This window comes from Triturus cristatus, chromosome 3_2, assembly GCF_964204655.1.
Source record: "Triturus cristatus chromosome 3_2, aTriCri1.1, whole genome shotgun sequence".
Taxonomy (NCBI): domain Eukaryota; kingdom Metazoa; phylum Chordata; class Amphibia; order Caudata; family Salamandridae; genus Triturus; species Triturus cristatus.
The window spans coordinates 773,607,448-773,627,445 of NC_140584.1; the positions used below are offsets into that span (position 1 = coordinate 773,607,448).

Sequence of the window (19,998 nt, forward strand, 5' to 3'; positions counted from 1 at the left end):
ACTAGGGAACATTATGCGTTGGGGTCCCCCTGTGATTAGCATGACCTCCTCTGTAAGCCCCTAGTATATAATAGGGCAGGGGGATTAAAACTACCTCTTAAAACAGGCCACAGGGCGTTTTTGCACACGTTAACTCAGGCCCCGTCCCCTCCCTTCACCACTGTGTAAACACGCCCTGTGTCCGTTTTTAGTTGGGAGATTAAGTTCATTTGAATCCTGAGGGTCCCTAGGGTCCAACTAGCCCACTAGGTACCTCCAGTAAGTGTCACAGAGCTGCGTTGCAGAGAGGTGTAAAAAGTGGCACTGCCTGGACAACGTCTCTGCAATGCAGCTCAGTGGCGCTTACTGGAAGCACTTGGTGGGCTAGTTAGCCCCCAGGGGCCCTCAGTATTGAAGGAAAATTATATCCCCAATTTAAAACGTGCCATAGTGTGTGTTTGCACACGTCACCTCAGGCCCCGTCTCCTCCCTTCACCACTGTGTAAACGCGCCCTGTGGCTGTTCTAAGTTGAGAGATTAAGTCCCCTTGAATCCTAAGGGTCCCTAGGGTCAAACTAGACCACTAGGTACCTCCAGTAAGCGCCACAGAGCTGCGTTGCAGAGAGGTGTAAAAAGGGGCTTGGCCTCAGAACACCTGTCTGCAGCGCAGCTCCCTGGTGCATACTGGAGATGCCTGTTGGGCTAGTTGGCCCTCAGTAGACCCTCAGTATGAAGAGGAATTAATTCCCCAACTTACAACTCGCCAGGGGGCGCGTTTGCAGAGTGCTGCATGGAGGGGGCGTGGCCTCCGGCACGATGCCAGTCTTTTATTTATTATAATTTTTTAAGAAGGGGGGCTGTGTGGTTCCCCTTCTTATTCTAATTTATTGGCCCTGATGACCCCATCCCCCAGGGCCTGTCTCCTAATTATATTTTTTTGACCCCAATCCCCAGGGCCGGCCACTGTTTTTTATTATTTTTAAAAAATATATATTTATAGACACACCTAGGACATTGTGGTAAATAATTTAATTACCGGTTCTTAATTTGATGCGGAAAATCTATAATAATAGCTCAGTAAAATAAGAGGCAGAATCCGTGGTATTAGAGGTTCGGAACGGGCTTTATTCCAAAATCAATTCGAATTGATGGACTCCATATTCCATCACCACGAAGGTTCAGGAAGTGAAGGACCATACTTTATTGATAGGTAATCATTTTTATACAATAGGCATTACAGTGAAACAGATGCAGGAGGCGTAACAATTGATAACAAAGATAAAACATACATGCGTAACTAAAGTGGGTGTAACTAGGCGTAACTAAAGAACGTCATTAGGTATGATGTCACAAGTAGGTGGCACCATGAAAAGAATTTCGCAATGTCAGCAGAAATACTCGGCAGAGATGCGCGCGCAGCAGCATGACGTGTGATTGACGTGCAACTAGGGGGTGAAGGGGACTTGACATTTAGTTCTACATGTGGAGACAGAAGTCTGGGGGGTCAAGTCAACCTAATCCCAAATCATATCTAACATCCTATGTTTAAAGAACTATGTTATCCAAAAAGAGAGGTCTCTTAGAGTAGAATCTTATTCTATACTGACTATACTGACTGTTAGTGCGTGTACAAGCGTCTAAGTGTCTACACTAGATGCGAGGGCAGAAATCTTCCATAGTAACAGGGCTATGAATTACTTGCATAAAGACAGAGAAGCCGGGCCTTTTGCTCGGTAGCTGGAAGAATGTTTACTTAAACTACTAGACAGGAATGCATTGGATGGGGAGCGGAGCAGATAATCTCGAAGGTGAAATACAGTTTTTTGGCAAGCAGACAGGTTGAGTCAGGCACCGTTAGCCGCGCAGGGAGTAGGACAAAGTTCATGGATACAGATGCGAGCTCAGACTGGAGCTTTCAGAGGCAGAAGGCAGGAAAAGGCTTAATGGCAGAATCAGGGCCTACTCGCCTGGACTGTAAAATGGCATAAATGAACCATATAAAGCAGGTGGCCTTTCATACTTAGGAATAGAATATCCGGCCCATTCATGGCGGATCTGAAAGAGGACATGTTGACGGTGGACGCACATGTGTTTGCGTCTTCATAACTGGAACTGGAGGAAACATACATGTACTTGTGATTTATACATGAAACCGTTGGGGTCCAAGATAGGGGACATAACTGATCATAAAAATCCATATTTCCACATTCCCTCCTTGTCCCCTACTTGCCCTTAAGAGATATCAATCTTCATCAATCCGTTGATCTGTTCATATAGCATCATTTGCTCTTCTTTTTTCTTCTGGGATGAATGAAATCTTGGTGGTGGAATACACGATGTGGCACACAGACCACAAATCGCTGGTCCACATTGTAGGCATAAGCAGCAACTGAATAGTATGAGAAAGCCAATACCTAGGAAGGATAGGACCCTCCATCCAAAGGTTGACAATACACTCCAAAACCAACCGGACCAAGTCCAGGTGCCTGGATTCTGGTGTATCTGGCTTACAATCTTATGAAGGCGAGTTATGGCTTTATATACAGATGGCGAATTCTCTGGTATGAAAATGCAACAGCTTGATCCGATGACCCTACAAGCTCCGCCCCTATCGGCCAGGATGACGTCAAGGACAAGACGATTTTGAAGCACAACAATCCGCATAGCAGACTGCTCTTCTGTTAAATTACCTAAGGCGGAAATAGTTTCATTCACTACTGCTTCAAGGGTTCTGGTTAATCTACGTATCCGCTTACTATTGGTAACTGTACCTATATAGGGAAAGAGACCTTTATTGAAATCTGTGTATTTTTCCCATGCTGTTTCAGTGTAATCGACGATTGGGAGATCTCTCCGTTCTCTATTGTGTACTAAATGAGTATTTCTGTGATAATCAGGAGGAGCTAGGAAAACAGGTGGCAAAAGGAATCCGATGTAGCAGGTACCATCCCAATCTAGAGGTAAACGCATATATGCAGTCTGACCACATACAAAGTAGGAATGGCGAGAAGCTCTAAATGTAGACTTGCCTTGATCACTGAATTCTATTACAGTGGTGCATCTACTATGGCCCATATGTATGGAACCATTCTTTCTTACACATAATTCACCTTTGACTGGAAATACTGACATAGCGGGCAAAATTGGTGCAGCTTCGGATTCAACATTCAGGATCATGAGATTAAGCGTGAAATTCCCTAATCCATATACCTCATTTTCTAGATCAGTTCCTGTTCTTTTGGGAAGTCCCTCCTTGTTAGGGTAACAGACTTTAAGCAAAACTAGGTTCAGGTTTCCCCATACCCAATTGTCTTGATAAGTTACTGAGTTTGAATCGAGGGAATTTATTAAACTAAACCATGCTCCACAGGAGCCATTGTGTGTGAACGGATATGGAAAGAGAGGCAGAATTCCCTTATAGTTCTGATAGGGAGGGAGTCGGCCACATATCCAACAATTCGTAGCATTGCTAGCCTGATGGGAATGATGTAACATACTAATAAAAGTGTTATTGCGCAGCGCAAATCTATAGGACAACTCATGCGGGGGTAATTCACTAAAAGAATGTTCAGCAGTAACATTGTAAACATGTTTAGAAATAGGATAATATATGTGCAACAATATACTTGCAGCTATTATTAAAAGACTTAAGAAAAACAAAATTAATAACGTCACTGTGCAATGACTACGCAGTGATTTACAGTACGCATGTTGTTTCAATCGCATTTTTCGGTTTCTTTCTCTATTCAGGTCTAGAGGATGCATGTCAGAGACAAATTCGACCGATTCACCTTGGAGAGGACTTAAACAATCAAATTGTCTGACTTGTTAGACCTTAGTTTTAGTTTATATTGTTCCTGATTACTCGGTTCAACCAAAGGAAGCTTTGAGTCAATCGGTGAAGACACGCGAGGTGTATCGTTTACATCGGACGGTAGTCCATGAAATTTCTTGATATGACTTGAATGTATCCAGCCTTTGCGACCTTCGATCTTCACGGCTGTCCTCGTGGTTAACAGTACGAGTTGAGGCGATTTCCACCTAGGATCCAGCTGAGACTTCCGGTCAAAGTTCCTCACTAACACCAGGTCCCCGGGAATTACGTCATGGGGTTTCACCTCGGTGTTGTCGGGAAAGGCTGCAGCTACCTGTGAACGACAAGATTGTAGTGCAGACATCAAGGAAGCCAAGTAATCTGTCAGCATATTACAGTCAACATCAGTTATTTTGCGTGGTATAGGCGTCCCCCACATATTTGGTGGTCTACCGAAGATCACCTCATAAGGGGATAGCCCTGTTCGAGAGTGCGCTACCATTCTCATGTAAAAGAGTGCAACTGGTAAGGCTACTACCCAGTCGACACCTTTCTCTCTACATATTTTGGACAATCTAATTTTCAGGGTTTGATTATGTCGTTCCACGAGACCTGCGGCCTCGGGGTGTCGGACACAGTGAAATCTCCATTGATAGCCTAACAAAAGTGAAACGTGTTTCATTAGTTCGGATGAGAACGGCTGGCCGTTATCTGAGTAGACAACACGTGGTAAACCGTACCGTGGGAAGAATTCTCGAACCAACTGTTTGGCAGTAGTCGGGGCAGTGTAATCTGAAACCGGGTATGCCTCTGTCCAACGGTAAAGAGCACAGACCACTACGAGAACATATTTGAATCCTCGACATCGTTCCATCTGGATATAATCCATCTGGAGGACTTCAAAAGGGTGATCAGGAGGCTGAAATCCACCTTGTTCTACGGGAATGCTTTTACCTGGGTTAAACTGACAACAGATCATACAGGTACGAACTTTTTGTTTAGCTGCTGCTCGTAAATGTTTGTTGAACCAAATGTGTTGAATGCTGTCTAGCATAGCTTTTTCTCCTAGGTGCGCTGGACTATGTAAATTAATGATAACTTGGACCATTGAATCAGGAAGGAACCATACAGATTTTTCCTTCGTCATCCATCCTTGATCCGTTTGGATCCCTCCTAATTCAGTCCATTTCTTTATTTCCTCTGGTGTAGCATGTGTCTGTATATCAATTACGTCAAGAGCGGGATCCTTAACCATCATGCAATGTGTTGGTGTCGGGACTATTGTCTTTGTCATGTCAGATGTGTGAGTTTGAGCAGTCTGTTTAGCTGTTCTGTCAGCTAGATCATTGCCTTGGGAAATGATATCAGTAACTTTCGTATGAGCTTTACATTTCATAATTGATATTGCAGTGGGTAGATGTATTGCATCTAATAAGGCATGAATGAGGGGTCCGTGCTGAATGTGGGCACCGTGAGAAGTTAAATAACCTCTCTCTCGCCACAGAACGCCGAAGTCATGTACAACTCCGAATGCATAACGTGAATCAGTGTATATGTTGACTTTTTTATTTGTGGCTTGAATACAGGCTTGTGTCAGAGCGATGAGCTCTGCTGCTTGAGCTGACAAGGTATTTATGCAATTTGTTTCAATGATTTCAGTGTCTGTTGTGACTGCGTAAGCGGCCACTAACTCTCCTGTACTTGTTCTCATACATGAACCATCTACATACAACGTCAGGTCTGGATCTGACAATGGGACGTCTGTCAAGTCTTGTCTAGGTTTCGTCGTGATAGTAATAACTTCAATACAATCATGTGCTAGTGGGTCTGTTCCGTTTACTGGTAACAGTGTGGCAGGATTCAATGTACTACAACGTCTGATTTCTATGTGTGGCTGAAACAATGTTAATTCGTAACCGGTGAGTCGTGCTATAGTCAAGTGTTGTGTTTGTGTGCGGTTCAAGAGAACCTCTACTGCATGTGGTACTTGTACTGTCAATTGGTGTCCTAACACTATGGCATCGCTTTGTCTGATTGCTAAAGCTGTCGCTGCCACTGATTTTAGGCACGCAGGCAGAGCCTGAGCTACGGGATCTAATGTACTAGAAAAATAAGCACATGGTTTGTGTGATCCTGCTTGTTCCTGTGTGAGTACTGACAGGGCAGTACCTTCGCGTTCTGTAACAAAGAGTGTAAACTGTTTATTGTAACATGGTGTTGCTAAAACAGGTGCTTGACATAAAGCTTTCTTTAGGCTTTCAAAAGCTTGTGTATGTTCCTGAGTCCAAGGGAGAACAGTCGATGTGGCTGCCTCCTGTGTTGTCAACTGAATGAGTGGTTTTGCTAGAAATGCATACTGCGGGATCCACTGCCTACAATATGAAGTGAGGCCTATAAAAGCCCGCACCTCCTTTTGTGTCTTGGGTATTGGCATGTTAGCAATTAACTGGATGCGATCGGGTGTAAGCTGCCTTCCCTCCTTGGACAGCGAGTGCCCAAGGTAAACAACTCGCTGGACACAGAATTGCAGCTTAGAAGGGGACACCTTGTGCCCCTTTTCGGCCAAAAATCGTAGAACCGTCAGTGAGGCTTTTTCACATTCAGGTTCGCTTCTAGCGGTGATCAGCAGATCATCGACATATTGAAGCAGGGCAGTGTTGACTGGCATGTGGATACTGTCAAGTTCTCGTTTTAGTGCTTGGCTATAGATGCTGGGGCTTTCTGTGAATCCTTGAGGTGCGCGTGTGAATTTAAAGCTTCGTCCATTTAAACTAAATCCGAACAAGTATTGGCTTTCCGGATCTATTGGGACGCTGAAAAAGGCATTCTTGAGATCAATTACAGTAAAGAATGTTGCTTCGGAATCAATGGCTGTCAGTAATGAAGAAATGTCTGGGACTACGGGGTATTGTGGTACAATGCATTTATTTAATTCGCGCAGATCAATAACCAATCGATATACTGGCGGGGCTTTTGGATCAGTTCGTTTAAGAATCGGAATTATCGGTGAATTACATACATTGGAGTCGGTTTCCACAACCACTCCTTGGGTAATAAGCTCGTCAATGATTTGCAGTAAAGCCACTACAGCATCTGGGGGTAACTTGTATTGTCGCATTCGTGGTAGTACCACTCCTGCCTTTAGTGTGACTCGATATGGTGTAATGTTCATGCAACCAACATCTGTAGGGCCTTGTGCCCATAAATGTGTGGGTAAAGTCTGCAGTCGGTCATCCATGTCTCGGGACACATAGTGCCCTTTGAAATCACGTAAAAACAATCTTACTCCTTCCGGAGAACAACATATTATAGCTCCTAGAGCTTTCAATGTTTTTATGCCTAACAGGTTTTCTGGACATGATTTAGTAAGCAATAAATCTGTAGTTCGTGTCAAGGGACCAATCGTAAGGGGAAGAGGCTGTGATACTTCGTTAATGATAGGTTTTCCTGAAAAGCCAAGGGAAATATTCTGTGAGCCTGAGAGGGGTGCCCCTGGAACTTCACTACGTTTTATGGTTGTTCGGCTTGCCCCTGTATCAAGTAAAATTTTTCTATCTTGGCCTAATAGTTCACTGTGTACATAAGGTCCTTCTTGATCTACAGGGACCTCGATAAGGGGTAAGCCAACTTCCCTCTCTAGGCTGTTTCATGAGTATCGTTGATAATCAGGATAGTCATACTGTGCGGTCTGATACATCTGTTGTGTCGTTGTTTGTGTGGCAGCAATAGGCTGCGGTGGTGGAGCTGACATAGACTGTTGCGGAGCTGGCATGGACTGTGCATGCTGCGGAGCTCCTTGTTGGTTCTGATCCTGTCTAAGTGGCCGTGGTCTTTCTTTTGTATTCCCTATGGCGATATTCTGTTTTAAAACTGGACAATCGTGTACATAATGACCTGGCTGTTTACAATAGTTGCATGTCCCTTTTACAGGACCTGCTGAAACACTGGACTGTGTCATACCCTTTTTATGACCGTCAGCTGGAACTGTCTGGGAAACTAGCATTTTCATTTTCGTGTCTTTCATGCGTCTTTGTTCATGTTCTTGTTCCTCTCTAATTCTATTGTGATGGTACTGTAGCATTTGTAACATTTGCGACGGAGTGTTACCTTGCCAGGTACTCTCGAATTTCAATACTCTATTCTTAACTTGGGGCAAGGAATTTTCAACCAATTTTGTCACAAACAGATGTGGATACGACTCGCTACTTGCTTTTATTCCACTATTTATACCAAAACATTTTTCAAATCGGGAATAGAAATCACTAGTGTCTTCATCTGGTTTTTGTTTACAGGCTGAGATTGCACCCCAGTCTTCCTTTTTCGTAGTTAATAAACGTGGCAGTACCTGTACTAGTAAACCTGGTAGTGTTTTGGTCTTTTCCCCAAGCCCTGAACCTGGACCTCGAGCTTTTTCTTCGTTTTCTAATGCTGTCCAATCTATCTTCTGGTCTCCCACCTCCCAATCCTTTTCCTTGAGTTTTTCGTAAATGCCCGCAGGCATTAATACCTTCAATATTGTCATAATGTCGGGGTAGGTATATTCTCCCATGAGTAACATATCTTTAATTTCACGGTGGAAACCCGCTGGGTCTTTGTCATGACTGGGTACCACTTTCTTCATTTCTAATAGTTCTATCTTAGATATGGGTGTGTATACAAACACACGTTTAAACTGATTGTCATCACCTTTTATCGGGTGCACTTCGCGTAAGGGATTCTGTCTATCCATGTAATACGTCGTTCTTTCCTTGATGGGCAGTGAGACATGTTCGGGGCATACAAAAAGAATGTACTGTTTTCTGCATTCTAGGATCTCTCTAATTAACTCAGTACCTGAACCTCTCCATTTATTCGTGAGTAATTCAGTCAATATATCAGGTAATGGACCAGGATCGGAGTGTTGGCTTTTATATAATGTAAGGAGTTGTTGAATCATATAGATACCAGCTAAACGCTGTTCATCTGGGGCGAGGTTCAAAAACGTGTGCGCTAGTGTATCATCACTATATTTTCCGGGACTATCAACCCAATGAACGGCTGACCTGGCTAGTTCTTGTTCGTCCATAGAATCGAGTATATGATAACCCCTTCGTTCTCGGAGTAATTTGTCAGCGGCTTGGAACGAATGTTCGGGGGACCTTATATTTATTATAGGAGTTTGGAAATTTCTGCTATTATCTGGACGTATCGGACGTATCGGATCAGTAAAGCATCTAGTATTATTGCAAGATCTTCCTCTACCTACATAGGCCATGGTTTCTAACTGTCCTGTGGGCAGTTCTAATTCTTCCTCCTCCTCGGTTTGTTCAGGCTCGTCTACTGCTAATCTTTCTTCGTGTATTCGTTCTACTTCTTTGCGGATCTTGCGGCACATAGCTACTATACATGATCGTTTATCATGTCTCCCCTCTGATATATTCCGACTCCATGTGGTAAGAATTTGCATTTCTTCCGGATTTACCCCTGGTCGGTCTTGATTTCTGATCACACAATTTATGAGGAAACGTAACAGTTCCCCCTGTATCTCCACTTTCTGGTACTCCATGGCTCTATTAATACTTTCAGAATCTCGTCCTGACTGGACAAAGTGATATATATTTTCTAAATGTGTAGTCATTCCTGGTAGCCTCCCTAAATATATTGCAGCTCGTCGGATACGTAATGATGCCAGCAGCATTTCGTCCCCTTTTCCGGGCACAGGGTCATATCTACAATCTATTAGGAGTTCCTTGAGCATGTCGGGAGTTACTAGTTTGGGCGTACGTTGGTGGGCTAATTCTTGAAAGGAAAGTTTATTTACTCTGGGTGGCGTGGAAAAAATGCTTGATGTACCTCCGGTAGCACCACCTGGGGTGCTGGGTGTGAAAGGATTCGTTGAACGTGATATAGCAACCATAGGTGTGGATACAGATGTAGAAACAGATGTGCTTGCCGGAACTTGTGTCGGAGTTTGCTGTTGCGGAGGTACAGACGGAGGAGGGTCTTGGCGTTGAACCCCCTCGGCAGGCGGTCTATGTGGCGCAGTATTAGCATACTCGGGAGCTGCGTCGTCTAAATAAGAGGAAAGAAAAACATCTTCTGCGGTTCTGGGATGCCCTTTGGGATGTACTTTTATCGGAAACAATGGGGGTGGCAAGTCTTTTGGTATCTCTGGAGTAGCCTTAGGTAACCCTTCGGCCAGAAGAGGATACATACCATTCATAAGGGCATTTCTTTGTCTGTCTATTTGTTCTGATTTTACTCGAGTACCTTCTTCAATTAATAGATTTTCTCGAACTTTATTTGAATTCTCCTTACTTTTCTCTTCCTGTCTGAGTGCTTTTTCTGTACGTCTATATGATTCTTTACGCCATAATTCAATGGCATCTTTCTGTGACTGTCTAGCTTTCTTTTTCCATAATTCTTCCTCTACTTTCATGATGCAATCTGCATCCCAGGTCCCAGCTGCGGGCCACCTCTGATTTTCTGGTAATTCCTTGGTGTAGTCTACCCATAAATCAAGAAATAATATGGCGTCCAGGCCATGTTTATGATACATGAAGTACCCTGGAGTGTCCCTAGGAGGAATGGGAACAGCTTCTTCGAGTACCCCTTTTCTAGTTTTGATCTGTCTTAATTTCGAAAAGAGAGGCATATTGAGAACTGATCTGATACCTAATTTTGAACACGTTTAATACCACAAAACACAATAATGAACAGTCATTCACACCACAATATGCAGAACGTATTTAAAACATTTTAACATTTAACATTTAATGAATAAACAATGATGGCCATTTAGGGAACTAGTCACTAAGCATAATACTCGGTACTAACTAGATAATTCTGAATTATATACTAGACATACTTGATATACTGCTAAACAGTACAGATACACTGCTGAAACAGTGCAAACCGGATTTGTGTACCCAAACCCGTCTTGACCGGCACAACCTATGTGCACGTCAGAACGCCTCCCCGACAATGGTACTCACCGGGTAGCTCGAAACGGAAGGCCTCGGAACTGAACTGAACTGGACTTGAACCGGACTGGACTCGACTCGAAACTTCGGAAACTTCGGAAACTGGTGGGCCTCTGTATACCTCGGATCTTGCTCTCTCAGCTAGGCTCTGGTCGGGATACTTCGCACTTCTCACCGCCTCGTCTGGGTGTTGATCGCAGCCTCAGTTACCCCCGCTCGGCAGGAGGGAGATACAGGAAATCCTGTGGGTACGCGTTGTTGTCCGTCCAGCCGTGACAGGAGACCGGGCCTGCAACGCACCTCCGGCGCGTGAGATGATAAAGTGTCCCTATTCGGGCGCCATATATGTGGTAAATAATTTAATTACCGGTTCTTAATTTGATGCGGAAAATCTATAATAATAGCTCAGTAAAATAAGAGGCAGAATCCGTGGTATTAGAGGTTCGGAACGGGCTTTATTCCAAAATCAATTCGAATTGATGGACTCCATATTCCATCACCACGAAGGTTCAGGAAGTGAAGGACCATACTTTATTGATAGGTAATCATTTTTATACAATAGGCATTACAGTGAAACAGATGCAGGAGGCGTAACAATTGATAACAAAGATAAAACATACATGCGTAACTAAAGTGGGTGTAACTAGGCGTAACTAAAAAACGTCATTAGGTATGATGTCACAAGTAGGTGGCACCATGAAAAGAATTTCGCAATGTCAGCAGAAATACTCGGCAGAGATGCGCGCGCAGCAGCATGACGTGTGATTGACGTGCAACTAGGGGGTGAAGGGGACTTGACATTTAGTTCTACATGTGGAGACAGAAGTCTGGGGGGTCAAGTCAACCTAATCCCAAATCATATCTAACATCCTATGTTTAAAGAACTATGTTATCCAAAAAGAGAGGTCTCTTAGAGTAGAATCTTATTCTATACTGACTATACTGACTGTTAGTGCGTGTACAAGCGTCTAAGTGTCTACACTAGATGCGAGGGCAGAAATCTTCCATAGTAACAGGGCTATGAATTACTTGCATAAAGACAGAGAAGCCGGGCCTTTTGCTCGGTAGCTGGAAGAATGTTTACTTAAACTACTAGACAGGAATGCATTGGATGGGGAGCGGAGCAGATAATCTCGAAGGTGAAATACAGTTTTTTGGCAAGCAGACAGGTTGAGTCAGGCACCGTTAGCCGCGCAGGGAGTAGGACAAAGTTCATGGATACAGATGCGAGCTCAGACTGGAGCTTTCAGAGGCAGAAGGCAGGAAAAGGCTTAATGGCAGAATCAGGGCCTACTCGCCTGGACTGTAAAATGGCATAAATGAACCATATAAAGCCGGTGGCCTTTCATACTTCGGAATAGAATATCCGGCCCATTCATGGCGGATCTGAAAGAGGACATGTTGACGGTGGACGCACATGTGTTTGCGTCTTCATAACTGGAACTGGAGGAAACATACATGTACTTGTGATTTATACATGAAACCGTTGGGGTCCAAGATAGGGGACATAACTGATCATAAAAATCCATATTTCCACAACATGCTGGACAAACCGTACGTACCTATCACCATGGCGATTTGCGTGATATTCATTAAAAGGCGACTATGCATACAATGAATCCACGTGGAATGTATTTACACCACTAGTGAAGCTCTGACATGTCTGATGCCCTACCGTGCCTAATCCCGGTAGACACCCTTGTTGTTTATTTATACAAACATGGGTAGCTATTGACCGGCACATTTAATACACATGCACACCAAGCCATTCAAAGGGGATTCGACAAAAATTCGACAAACTATGCAAGAAACCCCCCTCACGGTTAATAAAACACACATCCACTGCCGGATGTGTAATACTTTTTATTTTACTCTCTGGAAAGGGGACGAACATCACTTGAGAGTCACAGCGCGCTCCTGGCAGAGCCCAATGCTGTGTTACACCCACCATTGCCTGCTGAGTGCCACACACCTCTGTGTTGTATTCCACTAGCTAGTGCATATGCTATGACACTCTCTAGCCCATGTGCACTGTAACACCACCCCGTGAATGTCATGCCACACTTGTCTTCGCACGGGTTATATTGCCCCATCTAACGTGCCTTCCTTGATGCCTATGTTATAACGCACAGTGCTATGCCATACATATTACAATCTGGGATCCATATCTTTGTCACAGTGCATATGCAACGTTACACTCCCCAGCACATATTTTATATTACAACTTTAGAGACTAGTTAGGTTACACAACACTGCCCTGTGCATATTACACTCCAAGGCGCACATCGCATAGCACGCGCTAGTGCCTGTGCTATCTCGTGCTCTCCAATGAATCTGTCATTGCGCACAATGTATTGCATATTATATTTCACGCCCGGTTCATCTTATATCACACTCTTTGGTGCATAGTTTATACCATACACTATATCTAGTTTTCATTTTCAATCGTGCTCTTAGGACTATGTTCTATATAACACTGTTCACCTACCCTTTTCTCGGGCATTACATTTTGCGATAGGGGTTGGAGGTTCAGGGGGTGTTTCTGCCAAGTGAGCCCGGAGTCACAGTCACAAACGTCCTCTTCTTCCTGAATAAAAGTGAGATTATGCTGCATACTTATTCATATTTTAAGTAGTTCGCACAGACACACGTTTTAAAAACAATAAAGTTCCTAATACCCGCCTTCTCTGAACAGTTAGCTTGCTGCCCCATCCCCCTCCTCCCTATCCTCTGTTGTGTGAATCCATGGACTGGCCTCCTCCCTCCTGCCATGCAAGGTCTGATGTGCTGCCACTGCCCTCAATTTAGTATGATGTACCAGTCCACTCCTCCTGCCCTCCATTGCCCAATTCTATGCCCCATCATTGACCTCCTGCTTAAACTCTGTGCTTAGCTTGCTGCCCCTATTCTCCTTCCCCCTGCCCTTAGATGTCTTTGTGTATGCCCCTGCTCCATCCTTTTTGCCCACCATGTTCCATGGACCTGCCACTCCTATCTACTCTGAGTGTTCTGTTGAGCTGCCACTCCCCTCCCACCTGCCTAGCATTGTCAGATGACTGTAACCTGTCCCTGCCACCTCCACCCTGCCTGTCCACATGCCATGCCCCTATCCTCTTCCTCCTGTCCTACATGGTCCATTGTACTGCCACACCCTTCTGCCCTCCCTGGTCTGTTGTGCTGCAACTGCTCCTCCTGCCTGCCCCGTGCGGTCTGTTGTGAGGCCCCTTCCCATGAACTTTCTTGTCTGTGCACAGGTCCTGACCCTCCCTTCTGTCCTCCATCGTCCTTTGTGCATGCCCCTGCACCCTCCTTCTTGCCCATCATAGCCATTGTGCTACCACTAACCCTCCCACTTGCCATGCATGGTCTTCTGTGCTGCCATGGCCCCTCCCACCCTCCCTGTGTGATCAGTTAGCTGCCCCTGAACCCCTCCCACCTTCCCTCCATGGTCTGTGTGTATGCCATCACAGTCTCACTGTTGCTCTTCATGGTGTGTCTTGCTTCTAGTGCCCATCCTGCCTGACCTCCATGTCTATCTTGCTGCTCCTGCCCTGCCCCCTTGCCCCCAGCCCTCTGTTTACATGTGCAGACCCCTACTCCCTCCCTCCTGGCTTGTCTGTTCCATTGTAATGCCCCTGATCCATCCCTCCTGCCCTTTATGGTCTGTTATGCTGCAGCTTTCTCTCCTGTCTGTCCATTATGGTCCTGCCTCTTGCCCCTCTGTTCTCTGTTGTCCATGTGCATGGTCCTGTCCCCTCCCTCTTGCTTTCTATGGATTGTTGTGCTGCACTCCCGTCCCGCATGCCCTGTGTGGTGTATTGTGCTGCTGCAAACCCTGATGCCTGCCCTGCAGGGTCAGTTTGGTGCACCTCTCCATGTCCCTCCTGTCCTGTGTTATCCAAGTCCATGTCCCTACCCCATTTCCTTCCATGATCCAATGTACCATACTTGCGAACATTTTGAACTTGGTAAAAGGGAGATTTTGAAAAAAAACTGGGGTATTGATTTTCCCCTTTGAGTTACATTGAAAAAGAGGAGATTGTAGACAGGAGACAGATAAAATAAAGCCCATTTGAGCTTAAAAACATTGGACGTTTCCTGGCTGAATCGGGTCTGTTGGCATGTATGGTTGTACTACCATTGCCTCTTCCTTCTGCCCACAATGGTCTATTACATTGCCACAGCCTCTCTTGCAAGTCCTGTATTGTTGGTTTGTTGCCCCTGCCCCCCTTTCCACTGCCCTCCATAGTCTGTTGTGCTGCCACGGCCCTTCCTGCCTGCTCAGTGTGGTTAAATTGTTGCCTTTGCACCCTCCTACCTGCCTTCAGTTTTCAGAGTCCGTGCCCCTGGCCTCTGCCTCTCAACAGTATCCTAATGAACAACTAGATTGCTAACATTCTATATTTATTACAAAAGTGTGGAACGCCTGACGTCATCTTGATGTAATCAAAACTGTAATACCTAGAGCATTTCCTTTAGAAATTACATATATGAGAGGGTCTTATTGGCATCAAAATTATGGTTAGTGCTCTAAAAGACTAAAATAAGGACATATTTTCTGAGTTTTTAAATAGCGAGAAAGCACTTTTAAATTATTTGTTACCGTTATGTTTTTTTATCCAGTTGACCACTTGATTAAATGTTGCACTTAGGGGAGAGGATGTGGTGTTACTTCCAGAACTGCCGACTTTGCAACTGGGGAATCAGGTTGGAGTTTCTGCTTCAGCTCGACATTCTGTGATTCTGGTCAAATCACTTAGTCTCCCCATGTCTACAACCAAAATGAATTTGTTCTTGTGTGATGTAACCAATGCTCATGTAAAGCACTCCAATACCTGAGAAGTCTGCACTATATAACACTGCAAAAACACAAAATAATAAGTGTTTTGCACACTTCTGTCATTGGGCTATATTTGGGCTACATCTGGGTGATTTTGGGCTACATTTGGGCTCTTTTGTCTCCGGTGGCCATCTTGGGAGATTTATTTGTCATGAAGTTTCCTAATTTCCTCATGTACTGCAGTCTCCTCAGTAGGAAATGCTTTCATTTTTTTACTTTGATTCAATCATGAAGGTATTCAGATATGTCACACATTTGCCATAAATTCTGAATGTTAGCACTCTAGTTGCTCATTAGATCACTGTAGTAAAACTACTGTTCACCATGGAAGTCTGCTCCTGGTATTAAAAGTGCATGTTTCAGTCTGCATGTCAGAATTTTTTAATGAAATAGAAAAGGATTTGAGAAGTCACTCAAAATGTGCCCTCATTTTCTTTCTTCAGCATTAATCATAATTTCCATGGCAAAATGAACCCCCTCATTGTGTTCCTTTTTAAATTAAATGTTTTAAGTGTTACCAGTTTATTCCAATCAAGATGGCTTCAGGTGTGCCATACTTTTGTCATAATGAAGACAGTAAGCGCTCTAGTTGTTTTTAAGAACACTCTGGGACATTCTGTCATTGGGCTATACTTGGGCTACATCTGGGTGATATTTGGGCTACATTTGGGCTCTTTTGTCTCTGGTGGCCATCTTGGCAGACTTATTTGTTATGAAGTTTCCTAATTTCCTCATTTACTGCAGTCTCCTCAGTAGGAAATACTTTCAGTTTTTTACTTTGATTCCATCAAGAAGGCATTCAGATGTGTCACACATTTGCCTTAAATTCAGAATGTTAGCACTCTTTTTGCTCATTAGATCACTGTAGTAAAGCTACTGCTCACCAGGGAAAACTGCTGCTGGTATTGAAAGTGCATGTTTCAGTCTGCATGTCAGAATTGTTTAATGAAATAGAAGAGGATTTGAGAAGTCACTCAAAATGTGCCCTAATTTTTCTTTCTGCAGCACTAATCATACTTTTTATGGAAAAATGAACCCCCTCATTTTGTTCCTTTTTAAATTAAATGTTTTAAGAGTTACCACTTTAATCCAAGCAAGATGGCTTCAGGTGTGCCATACGTTTATCATAAGTAGGACTGTTAGCGCTCTAGTTGTTCTTTGGATTACTCTGGGAAGCTGCAGTAGAACACAAAGGAATCAACTGACAGTCTCTGCCCTTGTTGGATGTACATGTTTTACTGAGAATGTCAGACTTCATTCTCACATGACTGAGAAAGATAATGTGAATTTACAGAAAATAAGCTCTCAGTTTAGCTTATAGATCACCTTCCAAACCTCTGTGGGAAAAGCATGAGAAAATATTTTTCTCTCAATCATGATATCCCAGCAGAAGGCTTTTTCACATGGTGAAATCACCTTAGAACATACCACAATTCCTAAAATGAGTATGGTACCATCAACAAATGATTTATAATGTAACTAAAGTCTTAAAACCTTCTATTAACTGCAATGCTTTTTAATGAGGTGCTATCATGTATATTGGTCCCAAGATGGCTGCCAACACTTCTTGGATGAAGTGCTGACAGCCAATCAGATCTCAGGATGAGATGTGTGGTTAGGCTCCGCCCACATATATATATGATTTTACTTTTGATTTTCTCAGGAACTACTGAACAGATTGACACCAGACCTGCAAAAGGCACATCCCTGACCTGAGGACTACCTCTCTGCCAAATTTCAAGTAATTCTGTTCAGCCGTTCGGGCTGTACCTTGGACTAAAGGTCCCTATGGAAAATTGCATGGGGAAAACGCGTTTTTGGACCCCCCTTTTTTCTCAGCCCCCGCTTGACGAATCCCCCCGAGACTTTCAGGGTAGGAGCGGAGCGGAGCGCACCACCTATTTTGAAAATTTCACGAGGATTCGTCAACCGGCGCCAAAGTTATTCCAAATAGAATGTTGCGGATTTCCTATGGAAACACGGTCCTAACTATAACTATCTACTGGCGACTGCCAATAGATAATATGTGTGTGTATATATTCCATGAGAAAGCCGCAAGGCGAAACGTGTATATAGCTAACTATAACTCGTGCCCCGCAATGCACTGCTTATGACTTCACATATCACATCAATTATGGTATGGTCAGCGACATCACTAATGACATCTCAAATGACATCACTGATGACATCATCCGCAGAATCACTGATGCACCCACCCACGCTCTATAGAACCTTTCATACACCCACTCAACCATTCACAAACCTATACCAGTACTTACACAGCCACTCACTGATTCATAGATCTACACACACATTCACTCACTCACCCCTAAGCCACTCATACACCCACTCAGTCACTAATACAACCACTGACATATCCACTCATACTCCCACACAGCCACTCACACACTGAGGCAGTCATCCATAGAGCTACTCACACACCTAGTCACTCACCAAAACAGTCAATCACACAGCCACTTACTCGCCCATACTCAGACAACTAATCACTCACCTATACAGCCACCCATGTACCCACTCACACACCCATACAGTCACTTATACACCAACTGACAGACTGATGCAGACATTCACACAAACAGTCACTCACCCATACATTCACTGAGACACCTAATCACTCGCTTATACTGTCAGTCACGCATCCACTGAATCATCCATATAGGCATTCATAGACCCACTGATTCACCAATACACCTTGGTAGATATTTAACTCTCAAACTTTTTTAAAACACTCACTGGATGATGTCATCAATAATGTAAATTGAGATGTCATCAGTGATGTCACTGACCTAGTCATGAGTGATGTAATATGTGAGGTCATCAGCAGTTCATTGGGGGGGCACAAGTTATAGTTATGTGTGTGTGTGTGTATGTGTGTGTATGTATATATACACACATGCATATATATATACATACATATATAGACATGTGTGTGCATATATATGTGTGTGTATATATATATACAGAGTAACGGAGATCACTATGTTCTCAAACGAATCAAGACAGGCAGAGGCAGCACAAGTCTTCAGATGTGCCCCAATACAGAATATTGTGAGGTATCGTGAAAATAATTTACCAAGCTCTCTCGCCAATCAGTTCGTGAGACTAGAAAGACTACTGGAACGCGAGACGCGCAAATGGTGGGAAGCTACTTCCCTCCAAAACTACATTGATGTCCAACGCATAACTCGAGGTTTACGGATTTACACAATTCCCTCGTATGAGAATCCTGACCCAGCGCTCTTGGAGGAATGGGTAGCACATACGACAGAATCCTCAGTTGGCATGTTGAAAATCCTGATCAAATTCACGTGGAGCGATCGTGACAAATGTCTCAAAGAAATTGAGGAGCTTGAGACTATTATTGCAACCAACTCAGACACAAAAACAAAAGATGAATTGAGACAACCCATGAAGGAACGCCTAATTAGCTACCAAGAAAAAATCAAAACACGTAAGCACAGCAAATTCAATAGGGATGCAAGGGACTATGCACAAGGAAGGATACTCACTTTTGCACGCAAATTTGATAGAGCGAGAAAAGTACTACAGAGCACTGCTTCTCAAGAACAAGAAATTTGTGACACCTCAGAATCTAATGTGAGCACTGACGCAGAACAATCAGGAGATGATGCTGGAGAAACCCCCATGCCTTCCACCACACAAAGCCGTTTTTTAGAAGAGTTCCACCTGATGCGAAATTCGCGACAAAGAGGGGGACGCGGCAGATTCCAAACGACAAGGAGAAGAAATGCGGCCGGAAACCAAGACGGGGTGGCCGCACAAAGTCAAAACCTAGGTCGAGGGATCGCATGGCAAACTCGCAGCAGAAGGGGGTCCAAAAAGTAGGAACAATGGATGACGTAACCATTGTCAATATGACTCCAAAAATACTCACGGAAGATCAACAGGAAATACTCAAAGGACTAACTTTTTGCCCAGCTAAAAGATGTGAATACACACAGACTCGGATTGATTTATACCTTTTCTCCAGAAAGTTAAAATTGAAAAAATTCTTCAAATTGAAAGGTGCACAGGATAACACTAGTGAAGTATCCTATCAGATCTCTACACCTGAATTATCGACAGCACTTACAGGGCAAGACCTGGACACATTACGTATTCTATCCAGTCAGCAGTTAAATGAATCTGACTCTGTCCATGATGTCTCCTGCATCCAAAGTTTTGGCATTGAACAACGTGCCCCAAGAACTAATTTCAAGCAAACATCAACTTTTGTTCCAATGTCTACTTATGACACTATAGACATTTTAGAAGAATCTGTCAAGAAAGATCTTATGAAAATGAGACTCACAGAAAATAAGAACTTACACAGCAATCTGACATGGAGACAAAGAACTGCTCTCTCACAATTAATCTGCAAA

General features: G+C 43.7%; 1 protein-coding gene across 2 annotated transcripts in view; it reads left to right on the forward strand.

The window, feature by feature from the left end:
- Positions 1-19,998, forward strand: part of IDH1 (isocitrate dehydrogenase (NADP(+)) 1) — a 310,669-nt gene that overhangs the window by 19,064 nt on the left and 271,607 nt on the right. Inside the window, exon 2 of one of the 2 annotated variants that reach the window (XM_085648838.1) lies at positions 3,730-4,776. The exons of the other annotated variant lie outside the window; for it this stretch is intronic. The gene's annotated coding sequence lies outside the window, so the exon portion shown is untranslated. The remainder of the gene's footprint in view (positions 1-3,729; positions 4,777-19,998) is intronic. 2 annotated transcript variants of the gene reach the window in all.